The 2,614-nt window shown below is 34.3% G+C and overlaps 1 non-coding gene across 1 annotated transcript; it reads right to left on the bottom strand.

Annotated features, from left to right (window-relative positions):
* On the bottom strand, positions 1-72 carry Trnaw-cca. Its single transcript has one exon. It is a non-coding gene; the product is annotated as a tRNA-Trp (tRNA).
* Positions 73-2,614: the final 2,542 nt, after the last annotated feature.

The following is a 2,614-nucleotide window of genomic DNA, read 5'->3' as shown; positions in this document are numbered from 1 at the left end:
TGACCCCGACGTGATTTGAACACGCAACCTTCTGATCTGGAGTCAGACGCGCTACCGTTGCGCCACGGAGTCCTATAATTAATGATATTATTATATAAATATTCATCAGATAAACCAATAATCATTATTTTTTACCTTGTTGATGTACTTTTATACGTTCAAAAATTATCCACTTCATCGTTATCAGTAGATATACGTTTATATACGATAATATAAAACATACAGTATGTATCCGGATTGTCTTTACAAGAGGAAAATCTTTTTTATTATTGACATTTGAGAAAAATGCATTCTTCATAAAAAATTTTGCTTGTTCTAAAATGGTTAATCAATAACTATTATCACTGTAACACAATAACTGTTATCACTCTCTCCATAGCATTAAACTAAATGAATGTTGTGCTTCTTTAACATTTTAAAACAGCAAAAAATATGACATTAATTAAATTCTATCAATAAAAATCTATCAAAGAATGAAATCGAAACTATATTACCATAGAAACACGTTTTGATTTTTTAGAACTTTAGAAAAAATTCAACTATATTTTCATGTTTTTTTTTAATCTTCTCTAAAACGGTATGGACATTTTGAAAAGCATAAACGGTATTAACCATTCTAAAATGGTTAATACCAAGACAAGCACAACATTTTAATGAAAACCGCATCATTCTGCGGTTTTTGTCAGTGGATTCTATGTATAATAAGCTATCGGTAAGTATATTTTAGTTGCAATCCGAGACATTTTAATTTTTGACAAAATCGACAGAGGGGTGCCGACGAAATTTTTGGACGAAAAAATGTTGCACAACCGATTTTGATTATTTTATAATATGTTGTAAACTCAAACGCATACTTTACAAAACTGTTTCATTTTGAGATTTGCACATTTTGTTCTCGAGATATTCGCTGCTAAATGTATCGATTTGTTCGCACATTTTCTCAAATTGCTTGAAATCTATTAGAGATATCATTCTGCGGTCTTTGTCAGTGGATTCTATGTAAAATAAGCTATCGGTATGTATATTTTAGTTGTAATCTGAGACCTTTTCATTTTTGACAAAACCGACAGGGGGGTGCCGACAAAATTTTTGGACGTAATTTGTACATAATATTCAACCTAAATAAATCAGTTAAAAATGATTATTTAATCTTAGATTGTAAGTAATAATATAATAGGGGGAAAATTCCACTATGATTTCTATAAATTCTGTAAACTACGAACTGAAAAATTCCCTTCGGTTGTCAAAAAATCTAAACTATTATCTCGTTTAATTTTGAAATTTCATAATTAGCTGCATTTTAGTTACTATAGTAAAAAGTATCCTTATTGTAATTTAACCAAAAATAAACTGATCAGGTTCTTTTAAAACATTTAACTTTGGGAGGTCATACCCTACTGGCAAGCGAAACTTTGGGTCGGTTTATAAGTCTAGGAGTTACTCATCTACGTCTTGATCGTACTCTTTGTATACACGAAAATCGGCACCCAAGGTCAGAAATGCCTACCCGGTATATTTGTATATCTACAGTAGTGTATTTGTTTCCTGGCTGTAATAGTTGAAAGATTTTTTTTTGTATATCTGGGCTTTAATTGGCATAACAAATAGGTATTTTTCAATCAAATAATTTTGTTGCTACAAACTTAATCCTTAAAACTTCTACATTCAACGGAATCTATATTTTAATAAAATATTGCTGAAAAAAAATGTTAGATTTATTGCTGTATTAGTGATAATACTTTATTACTGCAGCTTTTACACTATGCGAAGAACTCTTCGAACCAAGTCAAGGTCGCATTTCAGTTTATTTTCAGTTGTCTTGACATACTTTCTATTCTTAAAAGCCTGAAAACTACTCATGAGAAGGGCGTGTTTTTTTTGGCATTTCATGTTGCCTCGTTCAAGTTTGTTTCGTTTTAAGCTATTTCCAAAACGTGGCGGTATCTGTACCCGAGGCAAAGGACTTTTTATCATAAATCTCAGTGAAATAAGTAATCCTAGACGTTGGTCCGCAACCCACATATGACAATAGACAAGCAAACATTTTAATGAAGAATGCATTTTTCCCAAATTGTCAATAATAAAAAAGTTTTTCCTCTTGTAAAGACAATTCAGGGACATATTGTATATGTTACGGCTAAAGTAAATTTTCAGGTCTTTTTTACAAGCCGAGGGGGTGTCTCACTTGGGTAAAAAAATGTATATGTGCTGCCCAAATATCATTTTACTGCCAAGCGACTGCCAATAACTGCGAAGATATTTGACATATAATAATTATAGTCAGCTGCCGTAAGACTAAAGGTACATTCAGGATGAGAGCGTCGAGCGTCGCGCCGCCTTTGCGTCGCGTCCGCCCCATTGAACTCGAACCCCGACGCTCAGCGGACGCTAGCGCAACGCCAAACGCGACGCTGTCTGCCTGGACGGTCTAATTTAAGTTAAGTGAATTGATTCCATTTCGACACGCGGACGCGACGCAAACGCGACGGGACGCTAGACGCTCTCAGCCTGAATGTACCTTGACGCCAACGACTGCCAGCGACTGTCAAGAAAATATACAGTACGTCGATCCGTTCTGCAGCTACGGGGCATCCGTAAGAGGGGAAACAAAAGT

This window comes from Sitophilus oryzae, unplaced genomic scaffold (genome assembly GCF_002938485.1).
Source record: "Sitophilus oryzae breed Bouriz unplaced genomic scaffold, Soryzae_2.0 scaffold_466_pilon_pilon, whole genome shotgun sequence".
Taxonomy (NCBI): domain Eukaryota; kingdom Metazoa; phylum Arthropoda; class Insecta; order Coleoptera; family Curculionidae; genus Sitophilus; species Sitophilus oryzae.
The sequence above is the reverse complement of the archived record's forward strand: the minus strand, read 5'-3'. Positions and strand labels throughout refer to the sequence as shown.